Source organism: Carettochelys insculpta, chromosome 3, assembly GCF_033958435.1.
Source record: "Carettochelys insculpta isolate YL-2023 chromosome 3, ASM3395843v1, whole genome shotgun sequence".
In the NCBI taxonomy this organism is placed as follows: domain Eukaryota; kingdom Metazoa; phylum Chordata; order Testudines; family Carettochelyidae; genus Carettochelys; species Carettochelys insculpta.
Genome location: NC_134139.1, coordinates 124,224,792 through 124,250,878, shown reverse-complemented (window position 1 = coordinate 124,250,878; position 26,087 = coordinate 124,224,792).

The following is a 26,087-nucleotide window of genomic DNA, read 5'->3' as shown; positions in this document are numbered from 1 at the left end:
GTGTGTGTGTGTATATAACCTGCTGGGAGGGGCTTCAGTGAATCTGGCCAGCGAGGTGGCTCTGCAGGTAGAGCACCTAGCAGACAGAGCAGCCCTGAACTCCCTGGGGGGCCGGACGAGGGCAGCATGTGACAAGGGTGCTAAGTGCCTCTGCCTGGGGGCTTGCAAACAGGCTGGAAATAGCTAAGCTCTGGAGTGGCAAAGAGGAAGGTGAGGGTTGGAGAATCTTCCCCAAGCCAGCACTGGGTAAGACTTTGGCACATACAGGGCTTGGCTCCTCCTGCCCAGCACCCTGGGCCAGAGGCCCTTGAGCTTTCCCTGGGTACCGTACCAGCCCAGCCCAGCCAGAGGCATCTGGGGAGGGAGAAGCTGAATGAGCTGGCTCGGGGCTAGTTGTCTGCAGAGAGCAAGATGCAACCCAACTTGGGTGCGGGACTTGGAGGAACAGCAGGGCTGGGATGAGAACGGGCACAGCAGGGCAAGGAAAATGAGAGGGGAAGCATGTAAAGCCCAAATGGTGGGCTGCAGAGGTGACAGGTAACCAGCTACCACCTGCCTGCACTCACCAGCCACTGCAGTAAGCAGCCAGTGCTGGCTGGAAATGGGGCAAGGTCAGGGAAAGACCTGTTGGTCAAGAGCTGGCACACAGAAGGGACTGCACTGACAGACTGGCACTGGATGCTGCAGCTTTTTCAACCACCAGCCTTTCCACTCACCCCATCATCAGCCACTGGACCACACCCACCACTTTTGGATGGGTGGCTTGGAAGCCAGGAGCCAGCCAGCAGTAAGACCTACCAGTACTGATGGGAGGGAAGAGACTGAAAATACATTTTAAAAATTAGGGACACCTGCAGCAGTGCTTAAATACGAAACCGTCCCTTTAAAACTGAGACCTCTGGCTCCCTAGGTACTTGGGTAACAATGCTAATCATTGGCCATGTACGACACACTGTCTGCCCTTTAGACTCAGTTCCATAGTACAGCTCAGAATAGGGTGCTCATTAAATCACAGTTAACTCATTACTAAATCTACGGTCTCTTTTGGCAGTGAGCTGGATTTGCTAAAACCTGCTAGTGCAATGTAAAATGGAGACTTCCACAAGAAAATAAAAATCATTTCAAACTATCTAACAATATCTTCAGCCTCCCAGTTGAAAAGCTGGTCTTTGCTACTGATTTGTCATATATAAGTGCGCTGGTTTTATCGTCAGCGATAAATGGAAAATGATAGTAAGTGGAAGCAGAATGGACAAATTGAGAGCCTTACACTGTCATAACCAAACCACAAACAGAAAGCAAAACGATCTAAAATTCTAAATTGTCTTTCTGCCGTCTTGTGGTGGACATTGGAACCATCTCTTCTTGTTTTAAACTTGCAGGGGTGGGGAAAGAGAAGTTACTCACCTGTGTAGTAACGATGGTTCTTCGAGATGTGTCCCCGTGGGTGCTCCACAGTAGGTGTCGGGCTCGCCCCGGCACCGCAGCTCGGAAAATCTTCAGCAGTCTCCGTCGGGTCGTGCATGCGCCGATGTGCGTCGGCTCTTCGCGCGCTTACGGTCACGTGTGCGATCCGGTCCCCGCCAGTTCCTGATCAACCGCTCCGGACGCCCCTGAAAACACACAAACAGAGCTCCGGAGTGGGGAGGAACGGGTGGGTAGTGGAGCACCCATGGGGACACATCTCGAAGAACCATCGTTACTACACAGGTGAGTAACTTCTCTTTCTTCTTTGAGTGGTCCCCGTGGGTGCTCCACAGTAGGTGACTACCCAGCAGTAACCCCCCCCGAAAAAGGAGGTGGGTACCCGGTTTATGCACAGCTTGCCCGTGAAAGGACTGCTGTCGACAGGTGTGTATCCTCATCAAGCATCCTGTGCATGGCATAGTGCTTGGCGAAGGTGTGATAGGAAGACCATGTCGCCGCTCTGCAGATATCCCTCAGCGCGATGCCTTTGAAGAAGGCTGTTGACGCCACCATTGCCCTAGTAGAGTGGGCTCTTGGCGGAACTGGCAGAGGAGTCTTGCGAATCTCGTAACACAGTCTTATGCAAGACACAATGTGATTTGAAATCCTCTGTGAAGATAGTGCTTCTCCTTTTGACCTGGATGCAATGGACACCAGGAGCCTGTCCGTTTTCCGGAAAGGTTTAGTTCTATCAATGTAGAAGGCCAGTGCCCTTCTTACCTCAAGTAAGTGCAACCGTGCCTCTTCATTTGAGTTGTGAGGCTTAGGATAGAACGAGGGCAGCACTATTGGTTCGTTGATGTGAATGTCTGAAGAGACCTTCGGAACGAAGGCTGGGTGTAATCGTAAGACCACCGCTTCTTTTGAGAAAATCGTGCAGGGTGGTGTGGACATTATGGCCGCGAGCTCGCTCACTCTGCGAGCTGACGTGATTGCCAGGAGGAAAGTCGTCTTAATAGTAAGTAGTCGAAGGGGGACCGTAGCCAATGGTTCAAAGGGCGGTCCCGAGAGGGTGTGTAGAACTAGGTCTAAACTCCATGATGGCGGTATTGGTTTCTGAGGGGGGTACAGGTTCACCAACCCCTTTAGGAAACGCGAGACAACAGGATGGGCAAATGTGGTTGATCCATCCTTTTCATGCCGAAACGCTGATATAGCCGCCAGATGCACCTTTATAGAGAATAGCAAAAGTCCATTTTGTTTGAGTTGTAGCAAATAATCCAGAATCGTAGGTATGGTGGCATCCCGGGCTATTAGTTGCCCGGAGGAACACCATTCGGAAAAACGCAACCATTTGTGCTGATAAGTCTTTCTGGTGGAGGTTCTCTGACTACATTCAAGGACTTGGTGTACTCCCTCTGAGCATGTAGTCTCTAGGGCGCTTAGCCATGGATTAGCCAGGCTTGTAGCCGAAGTCTCTTCGGGTGCGGGTGCAGTATTGACCCCCGAGCCTGAGAGAGGATGTCCAGTACTGTTGGTAGGAGAAATGGCTGATGTTGAGCCATGCGCAAGAGCAATGGGAACCACTGTTGTCGGTCCCATGTTGGGACTATGAGTATCATGCGTGCTTTCTCCCTTCTGGTCTTCTCCAAGACCTTGTGTATAAGTGTCGTGGGAGGGAACGCATAAAGTAGAGGGCCCTTCCATGGGATCATGAAGGCGTCCCCCAAAGACCCCTGTCCCATGCCCACTCTGGAGCAGTATTGGGGACATCTCTTGTTTTCTCGGGTGGCGAACAAGTCGATTTTGGGAAAACCCCATCTGCGAAACACTTGATGGAGTAGATCTGGACGGATCTGCCACTCGTGAGTGGGCGCAAAGTGTCTGCTGAGTTGATCCGCCTTGACGTTGTGGATCCCCGGTAGGTATGAGGCCTTTAGAGTTATATTGTTGGTGATGCACCAGTTCCAGAGCCGGACCGCCTCCGCGCAAAGCGTACGAGACCTGGCTCCCCCCTGTCGGTTTATATAAAACATGGTGGTGGTGTTGTCGGTATTCACGCTGACTACTTTTCCGCGCAGATAATTGAGAAAATGCCTGCACGCATTGAACACTACCCTGAGCTCTAATATGTTTATATGCAGTGTCTTCTCCATGGGGGACCATAATCCTTGAGTGGTTTTGTCGTCCATGTGAGCCCCCCATCCCATGTGGGAGGCATCTGTTGTAATGAACGCCATGATTTGCGGTTGGCGGAAGGGCACCCCTGTCAGGAGATTCCTGGGGTTTCCCCACCATGTTAGCGAGCTTCGTGCCTCTGTTGTAAGTGACACTCTCTTGTGGACGTTGTGGATTGAGGGTTTGTATACTGTTGCCAACCAATGCTGCAATCCTCGCATATGCAGCCTGGCGTTTTGCACCGCAAACGTGGTGGTTGCCATATGCCCCAACAGTTGTAAGCACGTGAGAACTGGAACAGTGGGGCTGTACATTAGTAGTTGTACGAGAGATTCGATGGCACGGAAACGTGCCTCGGGTAAATACACCCTTGACATGACTGAGTCTATCCGAGCCTCTATAAACTCTATATTTTGTGTGGGGTCAGTCTTTGATTTTGAGAAATTGATGATGAGGCCCAGTGAGGTAAATGTGTTGGTGGTGATGTGTATCATCCGTAGTACCTCCTCCTGGGAGGTCCCCTTTAACAGGCAATTGTCCAGGTACGGGAAAATGAAAACTCCCTGTCTGTGTAGGTATGCCAACACCACCGCTAAGGTCTTGGTGAAAACTCTGGGTGCTGAAGAGAGTCCGAATGGGAGGACTCTGTACTGGAAATGATCTGTACCCACAAGGAACCGGAGGAAGCGCCTGTGGGCTAGATGAATCGCAATATGAAAATACGCGTCCTGCAAGTCGAGGGCCGCAAACCAATCGCCCTGGTCTAGTGCCGTGATTATTGAAGACATCTTAGTCATTTTGAAGCGTTGTTTGCGTAGGTACTGGTTCAGTGCGCGTAGATCCAAAATGGGTCTCCACCCCGCTGTCTTCTTCTCTGTCAGGAAATACCTGGAGTAGAAGCCTTTGCCTTGAAACTGTTCCGGTACCCTCTCCACTGCCCCTATGAATAGGAGGTGGTCCATCTCCCGCCTGAATTCCGGTAGGTGAGAGGGGTCTCTGAGGACGGGTGCGGTGGGAGGATTTGGTGGAGGTAAAGACTGGAAGGGGATCGTGTACCCCGTGTTTACAATCTCCAGTACCCACTTGTCCGACGTGATGCTTTCCCATTGTGGGTAGAATGGCTTGAGTCGGTGATGGAACATGTACTGAGATAGGCACTGAGGTACGGTCTTGGCTTCGCTGCCCTCGACATACCCGTCAAACTTGCTGTCCCGCACTTTGCCCTGCGGGGGCGCTGCCCTGCTGAGGCCGGCGCCTAGGGCCTTTATAATGTGTTTGTTGATGACGCCCTTGATCACACCCCCATTGAAATTGGGCACGTTGTTGTTGGTAACCATAACGGCGTTGTTGAGGATAAAATTTCTTCCTTCTGAAAGGTGGGGTATATATCCCCAAGGTCCGAAGCGTCGCTCTGGAATCTTTGCTTGAGTGTAGAACTGAGTCAGTCGATTCAGCAAACAATTTTATGTTGTCGAAGGGGAGGTCTGCAATCTTGACTTGCAACTCCTTTGGAATGCCGGATGTATGAAGCCATGACTCTCTCCGCATTACCACTGCAGTGGCCACGGCACAGGCCGCTGTATCCGCCACATCGTGCAATCTGCACGCCCGCTCGAGAAGCCGCGTAACACTCTTGCACAATTGCCTTAAGAATTGGCCTTTTTTCCTCTGGAAGGAAGTCCATGAGGGCAGTAAGTTTGGAATAATTGTCAAAATTGTGATTTGACAAATGAGCGGCATAGTTGGCCATATGTAGCAATAGGGTAGAGGAGGAGTAGGCTTTTCTACCCAGAAGATCCAACTTTTTTATGTCCTTGTGCAATCCCCCAGATTTGTACTGGGCCGATTTGGACCTGTGTTGGGACGATTCAACCACCAGCGAGTTTGGCTGTGGATGACTAAATAGAAATTCCATCCCTTTTGCAGGGACAAAGTACTTTTTGTCCACCCTTTTGTTGGTAGGCGGAGCGGATGCTGGGGTTTGCCATATATTAGTGGCTGCCTCCATGATTGTATTGTCCAAGGGAATAGCAATTTTAGAAGAAGATGGAGGCCTGAGGTTTTTAAGGAGTCTGTGGTGTTTCTCCTGCACCTCCGCCACTTGAATATCTTGGGATTGAGCTACCCGTTTGAACAGCTCCTGGAACTGTTTCAGGTCATTTGGGGGAGAAATGTCTCCAGGGACCACGGCCTCGTTTGGCGAGGATGAGGAGGCGTCACTATGGTATCTCTCCTCCAATTCCTCTGGATCCTGGCTGTATTGCTGTGATTGTCTTTGTGGAATTTCGAGGTGGGGTTCAGTGTCCTTAGACCCAGCCTCTGATTGGGGCAGCCGTGGTGTTCCCCCAGGTGGAAGCAGAACACCTTGGCGTTGAGGAGTAGTCAATGGGGATCCATAGTGAGACATCGAACTCCTATGATGACGCCCCGCATAATGATGGCGGTCGTAGCAACAGGGACAGGAGCCTGGCGATGGAGACCTGGACCATGACCCAAGGATGTAAGGGTGGTGCCTGGAATGACGAGACCTCCGAGATGATACCGACGTGCGAGGAGAGCCTCTGTGAGAAGACTCGTAGGGATCTCTGCTAGATGCTGGAGAAAAGCGTGCAGATCCCTGTGATGGGCTCCAAAGGAAAGGAGAAGGACGTCTGTGGCAGGCTGAAGGTGTTGCTGCCCGTCGAATCTCTGGTGGTGATCGCGGTGATAGAGGCAGTGCAATTCCCTCAGGAGAGGGGCTGTGGTGCCTGGTCTTCGTTTTAGCCTTTACCCTCTTGGGTGGCCCCTATTGGTGAACTTGGTACCGGAGCAGGTGTCATGCTGATTTCCACTGCTCCCGGTGCCACTGTTGTCGGTGCCGCTACTGTCGGTGCCATCATCGCCGGTGCCGCCGATCCTGGTGCCGCCGTCCTCGGTGCTGTCGATCCGGGTGCCGTCGTCCTCAGTGCCGGTCATCCGGGTGCCGTTGTCCTCGGTGCCGATGTGTTCGGTGCTGCCGTCTGCGGTGCCTCTGGGGAAGTCCCAATCAGTGCTGCAGTAGCCGGTGCCGAGCTGATTAGTGCCCGCACGGCTCTCGGTGCCAACTCCCCAGTCGCTGCAGGGCCTTGAGTTGTTGCATGCACCGCGGCTTTACCAGTAGAGGAAGCCAGCGTGCGTGGGCCCTTTGTTACACTCGTCCCACTCCCAACAGCCAGGGGCAGGGATCGAGTAGGTGAGGCTCTTCTTTTCTTCTGCGCAGAGGAAGTCAAAGAGGCAGCCTTCCTCTTGTGCGCTCCTGAAGAGCCTTCCGCATGTACTGTCTCCGATGCGGCAGGCTGAAGTGCTTTGTCAACTAACAGCATCTTCAGCCTCATTTCTCTGTCTTTTCTAGCTCTATTAGTCAACTTAGAACAATGGGAGCACTTCTGAGGAACGTGTGTCTCCCCGAGGCACCGTATGCATTTGCTATGGCCATCCGAAGCAGGCATGGCCTCCCGGCAAGATTCACACTTCTTAAAGCCGGGGGATGGCATTGTTAAAACTTAACTCTGAGTCCTTTATGTGCTAATAGCGCACTTAACAGTCTATTAGTTGATGTTAAATAACCGTTGGCCTTTGAAGGCTGACAACAAATGCGGCGGACCCGCCCAGAGGCGGCTGCTGCTGTTCTAAGATAGTCTTTAGGTTTTAAACAACTTTAACAGAGAGATTACTATAATAACTATAGAACTGCTAACTATAACTGTTGAAACTATTAACACTAGAAAAAATAAGGATTTATCTGTCTCGGGCATTGGAGCCGGAGAAGATTCCGTCTGCAGCCGTTGGCGGTTGTTAGCCGGTGGCCAGGTAATGTGTGGTGAGGTACTCCCCTGGGTCCTAAACAACCCAGTTTTTTACTGTTAGAGCAGGCAGCTCCTAGCACTCTCACCCACGGCCAGGCTGTAGTAACCAAACGGCTAAAGTTCTTTTTGTTGTGCCGGCTGTGTTGCAGTAACAAAAGGGTTAACAAAATGGTTAGGCTCAGAGCTTAACTAGTTACAAGTTTATTTAAGCTACAGTTATAAGCGTGCGGTTACAAAAGGCTATTGTTTACTGCTTATATGCTAGCAAAGTACAGGTGTTAACAAGTTACGTTACAATCCAATACAAAGATATCTGTTACCATCTAACACAATGATATCTTGGCACAATGACATCTAGTTACAGAGCTCTAATTCTTTAGCTGTACACAAAAAAAAGTCAGAGACCTAGCATGGGTGTATCTTACCCTCTCTGCGTCTCTCGATACCAGCGTAGCCAAGCCGGATCGGTCACTCAATTCCGCGGAAAGAAGAATACAAGGTTGGGCATCCCCAGTTGTGGACCTCGGGAGGCAATCACCTGACCCGACCAGCAGGAAGTTGGTTGAATGCACTCAAAGTTAGAGTTCTGCTGGACCCATCTTTTATACCCCTTTTGGGTTATGTATTCTCTTTCTTATCTATGGTGCCAGATCATACTGGTCTGTCTTTGTGACTCCAGTTTGTTACAAGGGCATTTCTTCTTAGTTTGCACTTGTAAGACAAGAGATAAGCAATTTAGGAGTACAGGACATTCTTTTGTGCGGGCGGGGCACGTCCCCTTCTGGGTGATTGTGTGTGTGCATCATATTGATCAATGCCAGCTGGGGTGATTTCTGAGGGTCCCCCCCGCCTCATGTTGACAGTCTGGCCTGTTAGCCTTCTAGCTGTACTTTCTGCTTCTCAGGGTCACGATAAGCCAGCATATCTGGGCCTCAATGAGGACATCAAAGACTGTGCTGTCAGCAGCCGTTTCCGTGCCCTGTGTGCTCCTCAGTGGGGGGGGCAATGAGCAAGCTGGTTTGTAAGGGGGAGACTTTGGCTACGTCTACACGTGAAGCCAACATCGAAATAGCTTATTTCGATGTAGCAACATCGAAATAGGCTATTTCGATGAATAACGTCTACATGTCCTCCAGGGCTGGCAACGTCGACGTTCAACTTCGACGTTGCACGGCACCACATCGAAATAGGCGCTGCGAGGGTACGTCTACACGCCAAAGTAGCACACATCGAAATAAGGGTGCCAGGCACAGCTGCAGACAGGGTCACAGGGCGGACTCAACAGCAAGCCGCTCCCTTAAAGGGCCCCTCCCAGACACAGTTGCACTAAACAACACAAGATACACAGAGCCGACAACTGGTTGCAGACCCTGTGCCTGCAGCATGGATCCCCAGCTGCCGCAGAAGCAGCCAGAAGCCCTGGGCTAAGGGCTGCTGCCCACGGTGACCATAGAGCCCCGCAGGGGCTGGAGAGAGAGCATCTCTCAACCCCCCAGCTGATGGCCGCCATGGAGGACCCGGCAATTTCAACGTTGCGGGACGCGGATCGTCTACGCTGTCCCTACTTCGACGTTGAACGTCGAAGTAGGGCGCTATTCCTATCTCCTCATGAGGTTAGCGACTTCGATGTCTCGCCGCCTAACGTCGAAGTTAACTTCGAAATAGCGCCCGACGTGTGTAGATGTGACGGGTGCTATTTCGAAGTTGGTGCCGCTACTTCGAAGTAGCGTGCACGTGTAGACGCAGCCTTTGTCTGGCTACATTCCACCCCCTGATGCACCACACTACATCCCAGAACGCAAGGTGGTGGTGATGCCAGCACCTTTTGCCCTCCTTGGGAGAAGTCTAAAAGTGCCCAATGATCCGATCAGTATGTGGGGAATCGCGGAACTGGCTAGGATCACTTGTCAGCTCCATGTATCGGATTTGCGTGGAGGAGATAGCCACATCAATTAGTCTCCTAACAATGCACAGTGTTATACAAGACACAACTACTATGATAAGAACAATCAAAATAGTGGTTACAATAGAATGCAGGAATGGAGTAAGAGAAAATTCTAACTGTTGAACTAACCACTTTAACCATGAGATCTTTCCATTCTTAGTTACAGCATGTAAGATTTTAACTGCATCTTTGATGGCAGATACATCCTGTTTAATCTGTTCTGAGTGTTTACCTAAAAGCAGCAAGATTGGTTAATTACAGCACAAACTCTTCCTTGTTGGGCCAGGACTACATACTTTGAGACCCACCCATCGCTTGCTGACACTCAGACAGAGAACAATTAGACAGGAAGGCAGATGGGAATTATGGTATAATCCAGAAAGTTCAAACCAGTTACCTCTACCCACACCAGCGTGGGTGGGAGGACGGGACAGAAGGGCCCAGCTTAACCTTGGAGCTTCCTCGCACGCGATGGCTTCCACTCCGAGGAATTACAAGCAAGACATTCAGTTCCACCCTCCCAGCACCCGGGACAACAAGGTTGTCAGGGACCAAATCCCAGCAAGCCTCATCCCATTACAGGGTACAATAACAAAACTAGAACCAGAACTAGATTCCTTATCCAAGTAGGAGTTCACCCTATCACAGCATGAACCCCAGGGGCTGCGGCGAAGGTAGGAGTGGACATCGCTGTCATCAAAACAGACTGGTCCCCACCAGAAGATGTTGCTCTTGTCCCACCAATCATTCAGGTTCAGAGGGACAAGCTCAATTCCCACTGTGGTAGAGGAGTTCAGCAGGGTACACATCCAGCAATCCGTGGCACCAGCGGTGGAGACGATGGACTGGATGGCATTCCTGAGGGGATGCTTAGGTGTGGCAGAGGTCAGTGAGGTAGTCAGGAAGATGACGAGGAGTTGAGGTGCCATGCTGTCATCTGGGTTGAAGGTAGCTACAACACAACTAGGCCTATAGCAACTACTAAGAGTCTATTAGTATTAATATGGCATCTAGCAGCATGCATATATTATATACATTAAAGTTCTTTGGTGTGCACTGATGTTACAGGTGGCCATTGCCTTGCTTCCTCCCAGGGAGGTGTGCATTCCAGGTGGTTCCTTCTTTTCTGGAGAGAAAACACAAGGTCAGCCGGTCTTGGATGTGATCCAAGCCTTGGTAATGGTTATTGGTTCCCTTTTAGAGTCTAAAGCAGTCTACACCCCCACCTTTGTATGAGTGCAGTACATGAGTCTGTGTTCCCAGGCTAGGGTGTTTAATTACAACAGTATCTCCAGGATTAGATTTGGAGTCCTTGAGTGGCGCAACCGAGTTTGAGGAATTTTTCCCTGTAGGGAAGAATCCTCTGCTGATTGGACTGCCCATAGGGGTTTGCTCATTGTTTAGTCGCTGCACCACCTCATCCAGCCTGTTTTCCCAAGTGCCATCTGTGGGCTTCAAGTGGCTTTTAAACAGCCCATTCCAGTGCTCGACTATGCCGTTGGACTGGGGTCGACAAGGGCGGTGGTAAGTCCACTGAATTCCATACTTAGTAGCCCACTCTTGTACTACTTTGTTTTTAAAGTGTGAGCTGTTGTCAGACTGGATTTCTTGGGGTGCTGGGACAATTGCTGTTAAGCAGTTTAGTCCCATAATTGTGGACAGTCCTGTTGCCAATGGGGCAGGGTGTGCAAAACCAATTCCTGAAACAACTTCCATTCCAGTCAAGAGGTACTTACACCTTTGCCTGGTCGTAGGAAGTGGGCCAATGTAATCGACCTGCCAGGTTGCCCATAGTGTTTTTCCATCTTTTAGTCTGGCAAATCGCTGTCCTTCAGCTGTGTGTTTTCAGGTTTTAGCACAGATAGTACAGGCTTGCAACAGGTCTCTGGCCTGTCGGTGGGTGATAGGCCACCCCCTGACATGTGCTTGCCGCACCAGCTCATCACTCCCTGTGTGCCCCAGAGTCTCATGTCAGAGATCTGGGCTGCTGCATCTGCCAGGTTATTTAGCTGTGCAGCTGGGGTGTTATTCTTTTGCTGGGCTGACACATGTCCTATACTTAGGGGTTGCTCGGTGGCATGGTGGTACTCACTAGGCATTCCCACCTTCCATAGGGATTCCTTAATTAAGGTGAAGTTCTGTGCGGTATCAGCTTTCCAGCATGGACATTCCTCTACCCATCCTGAGAACAAACAAACAATAACCAGCACATTTTAAAAAGATTTACATTTGGGTAGCTGAATGAAGCTCATTTATAACTTCAGGAACAGTCCTAAAGGCAGAGATCTGGTTGCCAGAACTGTCTTTACAGGTTTGCCCACGTCATGGGCTTGGCAGACAGGGCAAGCCAGACAGTAGTTTGGGCTACTTAGGAGAATTTGGAAGCAAACCAATTTGCTTGAACAGCAGTAATCATCCCCCTGCTTCTCTTACATGAGTCAGGCTGTGGTGCATGCAAGCAAGATAAGGGAGAAGGATCTTGGGTGCAACCAGGCGGCCGTTCGGGGAGCGCCAAAGGTGTTCAGGATGCAAAAGGCATTCATCCAGTCTCCAGATAGTTTCTTCTGAATTTAGGGCCTGATCTTGGAATAGTACAGTATCAATAAGGGTTGCAATAGGAGACTGGGAATCTGTAAAAATGGGAAACAGGGAAGTGGTCCAAGAGGGGAAAAGGTCTGCAGCTTTAGCTGCTGTGTCAGCCAAGGCATTTAATAAGGCAGCAATATACAGACCATTTTGTTTTCATGAGCCCATATATATTCTAACTTACCAACATAGACAATTTGATAATGCTATTAATAAAATAAGCACAAACATAACATACAAAACCACGTTCTTCATTTTAAAAGGAGATTCATGATGTTTAAGTTGTTCTTCAGTAACCACCAGCTTTTCTCTGTGTTTCTGAAAGACAAAAGAATACTTTTCTACCCCCTTTGGGGTGGCAGGTTACATATTGGAATATTCCATTTACAAATATGCTCAGTTCTTTCTAAACTCTGCAGGCTACTTACTCTGAATTTTCTCCAGACCCTTAGAGTTAAGGACTTACTCACTTACTCTTTTCCTCAAATCACATGCTTATTTTCCAAAGTGACACGTTATTGGATATTACCATTTTAAGTATTACTAAAGGGATTTAGATCTTTTATACCTATATTGAAAGGTGTCCATATCGGAAGGCGTCCCCTCCTTATGGATGCACCAGCAGGACAGACAGACAGACAACATTGAACAAAACTCCATGACATGACACAAACATGTGTTAGCAAAACAATTAATGTGACAAAACTCCATGACACATACACATACACCACAACATAAATGTTTACACAACTACACTTTGTACCACAAAGAGTTAAGAACTTGAACTAAAGCTTTCAGAGTTGAGCAGTTTCTTCAAGGTCTTATAATCTGGGCTTTTGTCCAAGGAGCTGTATCTCACAGCCAGATACAAAACTACTCCAATATTCCTTTTTCTCTTTTAGTTTACAAGCACTTCTCTGCTTACAGAGCTGCAACCGTGATTCCTCTGATTGTCCCCAGTTCTTTTCCAACATTTCCTCATCCCGCTTAGGGTCACCCCATCCTTCCTGGGTGAATTCCTTCTCTATGTTGGGGAAATCCATGTTGTTTATCATGACTGGTTTATCATGACTGGTTTCATTTTGTCACTGCGGTACAGTCTGTGTCACAACCCTGCTCGCTGCGCCAATTCTGTTAGCCGGTGGCCAGGTAATGTGCGGTGAGATACTCCCCTGGGTCCTAAACAACCCAGTGTTTTACTGTTAGAGGAGGCAGCTCCTAGCACACTCACCCACGGCCAGGCTGTAGTAACCAAACGGTTAAAGTTCTTTTGTTAACCCTTTTGTCACTGCAACACAGCCGGCGGTTGAGAAGGAACTGGCGGGGACCGGATCGCGCACGTGACCGTAAGCGCGCGAAGAGCCAAAGCGCATTGGCGCATGCACGACCCGACGGAGACTGCTGAAGATTTTCCGAGCTGCGGCACCGGGTCGAGCCCGACACCTACTGTGGAGCACCCACGGGGACCACTCGAAGAAGAACCTTTTTTGGGTGGTGGGCCACTCACCCACAGAAAAATCATTCATGGGCCACACGCAAACATGGCACAAAAGAAAAACAGCCCTCATGGATGTACACCCCAGTTGAGACGCAGAGATAAAATACATTCCCTGCATTACTGTCAAGCTCCCCTCCCCTGCCAAGGGCCGAGAAAGACTGGGGCGAGTAGATTTTCTGCCCCCCCCACCCCCAAGCTCTGGCTTGGGACCAAAAATGAGAGGTTTAGTGTACAGAAAGGGGCTGCTGGGGAGCAGGTGCGGTGGGGTGGGGATATGGGGTCTGGGCAGGAGGTAAGTAGGGTGCAGGAGTGAATTTCTGATGCAGGATCTGGATGGGAAGTAGGGTGCAGGAGTGGGCTGGGGATGAAGGGAAAGAAGGAAGGGTGCAGGAGTGGGCTGCGAGTGTGGGGTCTGACAGGGAGTGTGCAGGAATGGGGGCATGGGTGTGAGGTCTGGAAGGGTGGGGACAGGGGGCGCCTACCGGGTGCTGCTTGGTGGGAGGCACATTGCGCATTGCTGTGCATGGCTCTGTATGCTGCAGGGATGTGCCCCCCACCCACCAGCACTGCCCTCTGCCTTTCCTGTTGGCTCTGATTTGGTTCATTGGCTGGCTGGCGCACCAATTCTGGCTCACGTCCCTGGGAGGGAAGGGAGCCCCGAGCTTTGCGGGTCAGATCCAGGCTAGCCACAGGCCAGATCTGGGCCATGGCTGTAGGTTCTTCACCCCCATTTTAAATCACAAGTCACCAAACTTTCAGCTGCCAGGGCCACATGACTCAGTTTCGCTCTTATGGTGGGCTGGAGTGGGTCAGATATGGAAAATTATACATTTTGTACATAACTCTAAAGGTGTAAGAGGCTGGTCCTACCCTGAGGAGCTCACAGTTGGCATAGACAAGACAGCAGAGAGTGAGAGAACGCTGGTGAGTGTGGGTAGACATTTTACCTTAGCCGTGTGCCTGATGAGGTAGGTAGGAGCTCGAGGAAAAGCAAGAAAGGAGGAAAGGGTGGTGGTGTGGTGGGAAAGTAAGTGGAAGGAGCCCCCTCCCACCCCAGCAGCTGCCCCCTTTTCCCCCATCAGTGTCCTCCTTTCCTCTCCCCCACAGTAATTACCCTCCTCTCCCCTCCTCCGGAGTGGCTGCCCCTAGGAGCTCAAAGGGACAGTCCTGTTAAAAACGGGCAGGATGGTTACCCTACAAATTTCCCACCTCAGTTCAAGTGACCAGCTTTAATGTACACTGTCCCCTTGGCATAACAATGTTTAAATTTGTATTTAGCTCACATATGCTGCTTCCTTTCCCTGCTCTGAAGAAGCGAGCTGTATAGCCCAAACTTCACACCTTTTACTGACAGAAAGCTGGTCCAGGAAAAGATGTTACCTGACTTACCTTGTCTCACTCATATCCTGGAAACAACGTGGCTACCACAACATTACTAAGTTGAAAGCAGGGCCTTTAAAAACAAGCTCTCTCACATTGTCAACCACAGCATTAAAAAATCAGGAGCAGGCACCCTAAAAGCATGGAATTTTCAAAAAATTATATACTTTGAAAGGCTTTATATTTGGCAGCTGTTTTGGTGCCCTTAATGTTTCCTAGCTTTTCTCCTCATTGCTGAGGAGCCCTGACATGGAACAGCAGCGCCCCCATCCCTGGAGGCCAGTGGCCCAGATTTGCCATAGGGCAATATGGTCACCCTAGTTAGTAACTTACTTTTTAAAAATTCCAGCTGAAATGTTCACACAGTAACATGCCTCCAGAAGGCAGGGCCTGAATAAAAATACCAAATAGCTCAAGATTCATGTCAAACTCCACTAGGACTGGCAACTATCTGCAGGCCCATAGGCAGGAATTTCTCTGTGTGTGTGTGTGTGCGCGCGTGCGCACCCATGCGTGCTTTTTTTGTAAATATGCACCACATTTTTTTAAATGTAAAGGAGTTCAAAATACTTGTGCAATGAGTGTGCATCAGAGAGGTTAATGAAAAATTTGAGTGGAACTAGTGATTGGTAAATGATTTTGTTATAACATACTAAAATTGTACGGTAATAAAGGTTTTATAGAAATTACTTTCTGGGATTGTGCTGAAATACTTTAAGGAAAAACAATATTCTCTCATCCCCCTACTTTTCCTGTGGCTAGTGGCCAAGGAACTGCTGGGAAATGTAGTCACTTCCCTGCTCCAGAGCTAGCTCTCTAGGCAAGGAACTGGCCAAGGATCTACATCTCACAGGGTGCCTTGCATTTTCCCCATCATGCCCCACAGGGAGGAAGGGAGAGAAACAGGCCAGGAGAGGGGTGTGTGCATTTGCCTCCTAGGGCCCCCCACACACACACACACGCCAGATCTGACATGGAGCAAATGGAGAATTACCCATCACTGACCATTTGTAAATCAAGATTGGATGTTCTTCTAACAGATCTACTCTTGGACTTATTTTGGGGAAGTTTAATGGCCTGTACTATACAAGAACTAAGGCTACATGACCCCAATTGTCCCTTCTGACCTTGGAATCTATAAATATACTGATGCTTTCAAAAACTCCTGCCAGAGTCACCCCATCCATTGGACAGTTTGGGGCAGTCACTCAGGGCCCCATGTTTTAGGGGGACCCATGTTTCAAGGTGACACATGATCTGGGTGGCATAGAGGCCAGCAATAGCGTGACTCTGCTCTGCCCCACCTCACTGGCTCCTGACATTGTTCAGAAGAGGAGGGATTGAGATCTTTGGAGATGTTGGATGGAAACCCGAAACACTTAAAGGACCGTTCATGCTTCAAAATGGAGGACGGTCATGTGTTTCAGGTATAGTCCTTATTTTATATGGAGTCAGGATTATGCTGAGTCACTCTGATGTAGCAGATTTTTCCCACCTTTTTTGTTTACCTCAGAGACTCCTAAGGGGTTTCCCTGCAGGGGCATGGTTACATAAGATTTTCGCGCCACCAGGGAAATATAAGGCCAGCACAGACCATTCTGCAGTGCAGCCCATCCAAGTGGCAGTGTGGCGCAGGCTTCGATCAAGAAAGAACACCAGCAGACACCACAGGACTCCTATCAACATCCGTTGCTCACTGCCCTGAGATCCATTGCCACTCGTAACAACTGTCAGCCATGATCATCTTATTACCTACTCACCATCGAGGGATCGCCCCAGTGCTCCTCCCTGCAGACTTAAAATTAGTCCAAAGGATGAAGGTCCTAGGCAACCAACAGGAACTGGGAAGAAGGTTAATATAAATGCGCTTAGCATATGCGGGTATTGGTTTTGGGGAACTGATTGTTATGGTTTTTAGGGTATGTGTTAGTTTACTGTCTCTCTCTCTCTCTTCTGGTCTATTCTGTATTGTATTGTAAGTTCTCTCTTTTAAATAAACCGCTCCCTGTTCAGTTTACATATTTCTGTTTCCTTTCTTTATTGGTTTGGATAATAGTTGGCAGGTGATAGATACTGGCATGCAATAACACCCAGGCTAGAGGACTGCTTTTGTTAGGGGTCCCACTGCAGCCTCGTCCATCTTAGATTAAATTCTCCACCTAACAGGGAAGGTGTGGAATTGGGGTGGAGCAGGATTGGAGCAGGGATGGGAAGAGGCAGGTGCAGAGCACTGGTGGGATTTAAGCAAAGGGTGGGGGTGGGGCAGGAGGTGGGGTAGGGTGGGGTGGTGTTGAGACCTGAGCTTGAGTGGGGGTATCCCAGGTTCCATGTCCCCTAGGGACAGCCCTGCTGCCAGGTGCTCTTTTTTCATTGACTACATAAAAGTCATTTTTGGATCACTCAGAGCAAGCCAGCATTAGTGGGAATATGACTCAATGGCAGGAGTCAGAGCACATGGGGCTCAGATGCTGTTTTTGAACAATATTTGAGTGTTGAAACATCGGAGCACCACAGTGGCCATTGACTGCTGAGACAGTGCATCAGAGCAGTGCAAGTTCAACTTTCTGATCCCCTTCTCCTGTGTTCATTTGTCACCAACACCAGTACATGTACAGGGGTCCATTAACCTGTTTCTAAGCCCAGAAAGAAAGTGGAGTCCTTTGGCACCATTTCTTCTTTGAGCAGCTTCAGGGTCATGAAAGTCAATGTCAGCGGCAAGTGACTTTTAGAAGAGTAGCTCCCACTAAGATTCCTATGCTGATCATTTTACTGTTCACTTGCAGGTGGCATTTACTCTTTCTTCAGGGAACACCCTCGAACCAGGGTGACATGATTTTATTTGACAAAACAGCTGGTGATTCTTGGCTTCGTAGGCATCTGGTCAGTATAACTAAAATTATTTTTCTTTCTAATTGACAACAACAGGACGTTATAAACTTTCCCTTAAAGCTGGAGTAGTCCTTTCTGTCCTCTGACAAAGGCACAAGGTAGGTGAGGGAATATTTTTAATTGGACCAGCTTCTAAATAAAAGATATCACCTCACCAACTTTGCCGCTCTGATATCCTTCATTAAGGAAGGCAGAGGTGTTTGTTGATGAGACTTTCCGGGACATAGTAGGGCTGTCCCACCTCCAATCTGACAGTCCTGATGCTGTTACGGAGGATGAAAGGCTCAGGGAAGGAGAGCAGTCAATGGGAGCAGAGGGAAACCATCCCATAGTTGGGACCCTCCTTCCAGAGGGTGCTATGGTATCCTCTCGCGCCGAGGATACTTCTCCGGGGGAGGGAGCACCAGCTGTTAGGAAGAAGCAGGTTTTAGTAGTGGGGGATTCGATCATTAGAAATATAGATAGTTGGGTTTGTGATGACCGGGAGAACCGTATGGTGACTTGCCTGCCTGGTGCGAAGGTTGCGGATCTCTCGAGGCATCTAGACAGACTTATGGGCAGTGCTGGGGAGGAGCTGGTGGTCGTGGTACATGTCGGTACCAATGACATAGGGAAGGGTAGAAGAGATGTTCTGGAGGCCAAATTTAGGTTACTAGGAAAGAGACTGAAATCCAGAACATCTATGGTGGCACTCTCTGAAATGCTTCCAGTTCCACGCGCAGGGCCAGATAGACAGGCAGAACTTCAGAGTCTCAATGTGTGGATGAGACGATGGTGTAGGGAAGAGGGGTTTAGATTTATTAGGAACTGGGGACACTTTTGGGGTAGGGGGAGCCTATACAGGAATGATGGGCTCCACCTAAATCAAGGTGGATCCAGACTGCTAGCATTAAACATTATAAAGGTCGTAGAGCACTTTTTAAACTAAGAGGTGGGGGAAAGCCTATTGGTGCGGGGGAGCACGTGGATCGGATGGAGACTTCTCTTACACGAGGCTCCATAGATAGGGATGCCCTAGAAGTTAGTCAGATAGGGAACGTGGGAAATAATATATGGGCAAGATCAGATGTGAAACAATTGCATATAAAAAAATCCAAGGCATCTGTGAAAGGCGGACATATAAATAGTGGTAGTTTTTTAAAGTGCTTTTACACAAATGCTAGGAGTCTGTCTAATAACATGGGTGAACTGGAGTACCTCATATCAAAGGAGGAAGTTGACATAATAGGCATCACAGAAACATGGTGGAATGAGGACAGTCAGTGGGACACTATCATACCAGGATATAAATTATATCGGAAAGACAGAACAGGTCATGCGGGTGGCGGAGTGGTACTATATGTGAAGGATAATATAGAATCAAATGAAACAAAAATCCTAAAGGAATCAAAATGTTCCATAGAATCATTATGGATAACAATTCGTTCCTCTAATATGAATATGGCATTAGGAATATATTACCGACCATCTAACCAGGACAGTGATAGTGATGCTGAAATGTTAAGGGAGATTAAAGAGGCTATCACAATAAAAAACACAGTAATAATAGGAGATTTCAATTATCCCCATATTGATTGGGTACATGTCACCTCAGGACGGGATTCAGAGATTAAATTTCTTGATACCTTAAATGACTGCTTCTTGGAGCAGCTAGTACAGGAACCCACAAGGGGAAAGTCAATTCTCGATCTAGTCCTGACTGGAACGCAGGATCTGGTCCAAGAGGTAACTGTTACTGGACCACTTGGAAATAGTGACCACAATATAATAACTTTTAATATTCCTGTGTTGGGAAGAACATCGCAGCGGTCAAACACTCTGGCATTTAATTTCAAAAAGGGGAATTACACTAAAATGAGGAAGCTAGTTAAACAGAAACTAAAAGGTAGAGTAACTAAACTAAAATCCCTGGAAGCTGCATGGAAACTGTTTAAAGACACCATACTAGAGGCCCAACTTAAATGTATACCCCAAATAAAAAAACACAGTAGCTGTGTCTACACGTGCACGCTACTTCGAAGAAGCAGCACTAAATTCGAAATAGCGCCCATCGCGGCTACACGCGTCGGGCGCTATTTCAAAGTTAACTTCGACATTAGGCGGCGAGACGTCGAAATCGCTAACCCCATGAGGGGATAGGAATAGCGCCCTACTTCGACGTTGAACGTCGAAGTAGGGACAGTGTAGACGATCCGCGTCCCGCAACGTCGAAATTGCCGGGTCCTCCATGGCGGCCATCAGCTGGGGGGTTGAGAGACACTCTCTCCAGCCCCTCAGCTCACTGGTGGCCGCGTGGAGCAGCCCCTTAAAGGTCCCCTCCCCCTCCCTGCCTCTGCAGGAAGCTGAGGGAACGTGCAGGCTGCAGCCTGCACACGCGGCCAGCCTGCACCACCCTCAGCCCCTGAGAGCTGCGATGGCCGCCCAGCAGCCCCCCCAGCGCCCCCAGGGGACCCCCCCCCCAAGGGGAGCCAGGGCAGCCAGCCCAGCCAGAGGGCCAGCCAGGCTGGGAAGCGGCAGCGGGGCCCCTCCTGGACGGAGGCCGAGCTGCGGGACCTGCTGGGGCTCTAGAGCGAGGAGGAGGTGCTCCAGGTAATGGGGAGCAAGAGGCGGAACGCGGATGCGTTCGCTCGGCTGGCCGACGGCCTGGCTGCCCGGGGTCACCCTACCCGCACTCCTGACCACGTTAGGAGTAAGGTGAAGGAGCTGCGGCAGGGTTACGCCCGGGCCCGGGATGCGGCCAGCCGATCTGGGGCCGCCCCAGTCACTTGCCCCTTTTACAGGGAGCTCAGGGACATCCTGGGCTCCCGGCACACCTCCTCCCCTCCGCCCACCCTTGACACCTTGGCTGACGAGCCCCAGCAGGCCCTGCAGCCGGAGTCTGCCCCGGAGGCCATCCCCGGGACATCGCGGCAGGAGGAGGAGGAGGAGGAGGAGGGCTCCTCTTCCGCAGAATCCAGCCTGCAGATCCTCCTCCTGCCATCCCGGAGCAGCAGCAGGGCCTCCGACCCCCGGGGATCTCCAGACCATGGGAGCAGACCGACAGGTAGGTACCCCTCTCTGGTGGACACCCCTGGGCTTGAGGGGTGGGGGTAAGAGATATGTGTCCAGGGCCCCCCACATGCTCACATGGCCATGGCCCCAAGGACACCAGGGACATGGCCCTCACAGCACTGCAGCCATCAGCCCATGCCCCCCGCCACCCTGCATGACAGTGCCAAGCCCCATCCCCAGGCCAGGGGGGGGCGGAACCTCGAGGGGCCCCCGGGAGGAGGGGGTGGGACACCCCGCAGCAGCAGCATGTGATGGAGTGGGGGGAGTGCCAAAGGGAGACTCAGGCTACATATGAGCCACAAGAGCCGAAGAGCTCCCAGGGCCAAAGGAGGATCCTGGCGCTACAGCTGGCAGGTGACACCTCTGCCCTGAACAAACAGGAGGGAGGAGCCGAGCTGGCTTGGAATTGGGGGGCGAGGGCGGGGGCCACAGGTAGAGGCTAGGGGAAGGGAGAGCTGGTAGGCAGCCAGCCTGAGGAGGGGGAAAGCTGCATCCCAGAGGGGCCCCCCTTGGGGTCTTCTCCCCACGACGGGTTGGAAGGACTGTCTCTTCCGACAGCTGGTGCTGTCACTCCTGCCAGAAACTGGCCATCTGTGGCCTAAGAAACCTCTCCTGCTCTCAGACCCTGCGGGGTGAAGTGAGAGTCGCTCCCACGAGGGGATGGGGTGCAGGGCAGGGGGACCCCTGAACCCCATCCATCACAGCAGCATCTCCCGGGGATGGGGAACCTGCAGCACAGGGCTGGGGGGACAAAGGCCACGGCTCGCGGCCCACACTAACGCCTGTCTCCATTCTTCTTCCCCCCCTCCTCTCCTGTGTCCTGCACCTGCACCATCAGAAGGACCGGAAGAGAGCGCCGGCGAGGCGTCAGTCGTCCCGGAGAGCCCTCCGGGACCATCGCTCCAGGGCAGCCCCTCGGCCGAGGACTGACCGGCCCCGCGGCGGGCTAGACAGCGGACCCCGCGCCTCCAGCCGCCGCCAGCGACGGACCCCCAGCTGCTGGCCATCCTCCGTCGGCAGCTGGAGGTCGCGGAGCACCACCTCCAGCTGCAGGAGCGGGCGCTGGCCTGGCGCCAGGAGGCCTGGGGGGCCTATATGCAGACATTTAACCACCTGGTGGACTACCTGGCCCCCCATGCCGCGCCAGCCGACCCATCGCCCGCCCTGCCCGCTCCTGCAGCCCCACCACCAGCTGCTCCGCCCGTCGCCAGCCCGTCCGCCATCGCCCCGCCACCCACCCGCGAGGGCCAGAGCGCCGAGGGACCCCTGGAGCCACCTGACACTCGCCGGCCCCCATACCTTCCGGTCCAGCCTGCTCCCACCCAGCCATGGACCAGGCTGCGAGCGCAGCAGGGCTCCCGGCTGGCCACGCCCAGTGCCGGGCTCTAGGGGCGAGGGGCCCGGGACGTGGCCCCCCCCCCTTGTATATAGTTGGACCCTGTTTTTTTGGTCCCCCCGTTTGCCCCGTCCCCCCCATGTAAATAGTTCTCCCCTTTCTCCTCCCTGGTTTTCTTTTTATTATTTATGGCACACAGTTGTTTCTTTGGATTGTTTTATTTTTGTACATATTGCTTTTGTTGAACGTTTGTACCTAGTTTTCTGTTTGTGGTTCACATATTTATTTACATCCAAAAAAAAAAAAAAAGGTTCAGAAAGAAAAAAAAAAATTTACGTTCAGCCACAAGTGCGTGCTCTCATTTGTCCAGGACAAGTGGGGGGGGGAGGGCAGTGGGGTGCTCCATGGTGTGGGCGTTGGGGCAGGAGTGTGGGGGAGGAAGGGGCGGGCAGTAGGGGGCCTGGGCAGAGTTCACCCCGCGGCCTGTTCGTCGAAGTGGGCCCGCAGGGCCTCCCGGACCCGGGTGCCCTCGGGGTCCACCTGCCAACTGGGGGCAGCAGGTGGCTGGACGTGTGCCCTGCCGGCCTCCGCAGCCCAGCCCTGCAGAAAGGTCTCCCCCTTGCTCTCGACCAAATTGTGCAGGGCGCAGCAGGCACCCACAATCTGGGGGATGTTGTTGGGGCCCGCATCCAGGCGGGTCAGGAGACATCTCCAGCGTCCCTTCAGGCGGCCAAATGAGCGCTCCACCACCTGGCGCGCGTGGTTCAGGCGCTCGTTGAAGCGCTCCTGGCTAGCGGAGAGATGGCCCGTGTAGGGGTGCATGAGCCACGGCCGGAGGGGGTAGGCCGCATCTGCGATGACGCAGAAGGGCATGGTGGTGTCCCCCAGAGGGATCTCCCGCTGGGGGATGTAGGTCCCCGCCTCCAGCCGGCGGCACAGGCCCGAGTTCCGGAAAACCCGGCCGTCGTGGGTGCTGCCAGGCCAGCCCACGTAAATGTCCTGGAAACGTCCCCGGCTGTCCACCAAGGCCTGCAGGACGACAGAATGGTAGCCCTTTCGATTGAGGTATCGTCCGCCACTGTGATGCGGGGCGCGGATGGGGATGAGAGTCCCATCCAGAGCCCCGAAGCAGTTGGGGAAGCCCAGGGTGGCAAAGGCCGCGATGGTGGCATCTGGGTCCCCCAGCCTCACGAGCCTGTGCAGGAGCATGGCGTTGATGGCATGCACAACCTGCAGAGAAAGCACATGGGCCAGCTCCAATGAGGGGTGAGCAGGGTGTGCATGGCCCTGCCCTGCTCTGGCCCCCCTGCCCTGCCCTGGCCTCCCCCCGTGGGTTCGCTTACCTCCATGAAGACAGCCCCAACGGTGGCCTTTCCAACACCAAACTGCTGTCCCACGCATCGGTAGCTGTCCGGAGTGGCCAGCTTCCAGACAGCGATGCCGACCCGTTTCTGCACTGTGAGGGCACGCCACATGGCAGTGTCCTGGTGCCTGAGTGCGGGGGTGAGCCACTGGCACAGCTCCAGGAATGTCTGCCGGGTCATCCTGAAGTTCCTGAGCCAGTGGTCGTCGTCCCACTCCCCAAGCACCAGCCGCTCCCACCAGTCGGTGCTGGTGGGGTAGGTCCACAGCCACCGGCGTGTGAGGCAGGGGGTGGAGCGGGGTGCTGCAGGGGTAGGGGTTGAGCCTTGCTGCCCTGGGGGCATCTCCTCCCCTGGGGCAAGGAGGTGCTCAGCTGCCTCCCACATGGCATGGGTCAGGGCAAGACCTGCTCCTGCCGGGAGGGCTGGGTGGACCTCTGGCTGCTGCTGCTGCTGCTGCTGCTGGGGGTCCATGACTGCGACGCCCGGGGTCTGTGTGCCTATGGCTCTTCAGACCGCGTGCTGTGCAGGCTGAGTGTGTCTGGGAGGGGCCCTTTAAGGGAGCGGCTAGCTGTTGCCCCAGAAGCGCTAGTCCACCCTGTGACCATGTGTGCAGCTGTGCCTGGCAGCCCTATTTCGATGTGTGCTACTTTGGCGTGTAGACGTTCCCTCGCTGCACCTATTTCGATGCTGGGCTGCGCAACGTCGAAGTTGAACATCGACGTTGCCGGCCCTGGAGGACGTGTAGACGCTATTTATCGAAATAGCCTATTTCGATGTCGCAACATCGAAATAGACTACTTCGATGTAGGCTTCACGTGTAGACGTAGCCAGTAAGAGACCTAACAAAGAACCACCATGGCTTAACAGCCATGTTAAAAAGGCAGTGAGAGAGAAAAGGGCAGCTTTTAAAAAGTGGAAGTCAAATCCTAGTGAGGAAAATAGAAAGGAACATAAACACTCCCAAATTAAGTGTCATAATGTAGTAAGAAAAGCCAAAAAAGATTTTGAGAAACAGCTAGCCAAAAATTCAAAAAATGATAGTAAAATGTTTTTTAAATACATTAGAAGCAGGAAGCCCGCTAAAAAAGCAGTGGGGCCCTTGGACGATAAAGATATAAAAGGAGCAATCAAGGAAGACAATGCCATTGCGGAGCAATTAAATGATTTCTTTGCTTCAGTCTTCATGGCTGAGGATGTTACAGAGGTTCCTAAATCTGAGCCAGCCTTTTTAGGTGACAAATCTGAGGAACTCTCCCAGACTGAAGTGACATTAGAGGAGGTTTTGGAGTTAATTGATAAGCTGAATAGTAACAAGTCTCCAGGACCAGACGGTATTCACCCAAGGGTTCTGAAAGAACTCAAATGTGAAATTGCGGAGTTATTAACAGAGGTTTGTAACCTATCCTTTAAATCCGCTTCGGTACCCAATGACTGGAAGACGGCCAATATAATGCCAATATTTAAAAAAGGCTCCAGAGGAGACCCTGGCAATTATGGACCGATAAGTCTAACATCAGTACCAGGCAAATTAGTAGAAACAATAGTAAAGAATAAAATTGCAAGGCATGTAGAAGAGCACAAATTGTTGGGCAAAAGTCAGCATGGTTTCTGCAGAGGGAAGTCGTGTCTAACTAATCTATTAGAATTCTTTGAAGGGGTTAATAAACATGCGGACAAGGGGCACCCAGTGGACATAATATACCTAGATTTCCAGAAAGCCTTTGACACGGTCCCACACCAAAGGCTTTTATGTAAATTAGGCGGTCATGGGATAGGAGGAAAGATCCTTTCATGGATCGGGAATTGGTTAAAAGACAGAAAACAAAGGGTTGGAATAAATGGTAAATTTTCACAATGGAGGGGGATAACTAGTGGTGTTCCCCAGGGGTCAGTCCTGGGACCGATCCTGTTCAACTTGTTCATCAATGATCTAGAAAATGAGGTAAGCAGTGAGGTGGCAAAGTTTGCAGATGACACCAAGTTGTTCAGGACAGTCAAAACCAAAAGGGATTGTGAAGAACTACAAAAAGATCTCAGCAAACTGAGTGATTGGGCAGCAAAATGGCAAATGAAATTTAATGTGGGTAAGTGTAAGGTAATACACATTGGAAAAAATAACCCAAATACACGTACAACATGATGGGGTCAAATTTAGCTACGACAGATCAGGAAAGGGATCTTGGAGTTATAGTGGATAGTTCTCTGAAGACATCCACGCAGTGTGCAGCGGCAGTTAGTAAAGCAAATCGGATGTTAGGAATTATTAAAAAAGGGATAGATAATAAGACAAAAGATATCATACTTCCCCTATATAAAACTATGGTACGCCCACATCTTGAGTACTGTGTGCAGATGTGGTCTCCTCACCTCAAAAAAGATATATTGGCATTAGAAAAGGTTCAGAAAAGGGCGACTAAGATGATTAGGGGTTTGGAATGGGTCCCATATGAGGAGAGGCTAGAGAGACTGGGACTTTTCAGTCTGGAAAAGAGGTGATTGAGGAACGATATGATAGAGGTATATAAAATCATGAATGGTGTGGAGAAAGTGAATATAGAAAAATTATTTACCTTTTCCCATTATACAAGAACTAGGGGACACCAAATGAAATTGATGGGTAGTAGGTTCA